The sequence below is a fragment of the Hyperolius riggenbachi genome, chromosome 2 (assembly GCF_040937935.1).
Source record: "Hyperolius riggenbachi isolate aHypRig1 chromosome 2, aHypRig1.pri, whole genome shotgun sequence".
In the NCBI taxonomy this organism is placed as follows: Eukaryota; Metazoa; Chordata; class Amphibia; order Anura; family Hyperoliidae; genus Hyperolius; species Hyperolius riggenbachi.
Window position 1 is genome coordinate 130,246,974 of NC_090647.1, and position 564 is coordinate 130,247,537.

A 564-nucleotide genomic window follows, 5' to 3' on the forward strand; every position below is an offset into this window, starting at 1 on the left:
TGGACCGGTAAGTTTATAACTCTATATATGGACTAGACTATAACCCACATTGTCTGCATCGGAATACCAGAAAAGTCAATTGAATTCTAGTATAATAAATAGCTCTATAATGGGATACGTACGGGAAAGTAAAAAGGAGGGGGGGGGGGGTACCCGGAATTGGTTTTGGCTCATACAAGTTCTGGAATGGGGGGGGGGGGTTAGATGGTGAGAGTAAGGGGAGGAAAGCCAAGAGCCGAGGCTGCAATACTATGGCACCACCAGTCGCACTTTGCACCAACTATTATCCCCAAGGTGGGGGTGGGTGGGGAGTGAAGATGGGCAGAGGGAGGCGAAGGTTGAGCAGTGATGACCCATTTCTTCATGAAAGAAACCTGCGGTGATGGCCTACGCTTCTGAGGATCCCCATTGCTGACATCTGGCGGTGCTGGCCAAGGTGCAGTAATGTTTATTTCTGTGATGGGAAATAACAGCAATGTCTGTATTAATAATATATATTGTTTATTTATCTAATTTAAAGTAGATAGTAGGTCTTCAAGATGGTTGTCCGCACCTCTCATAAAG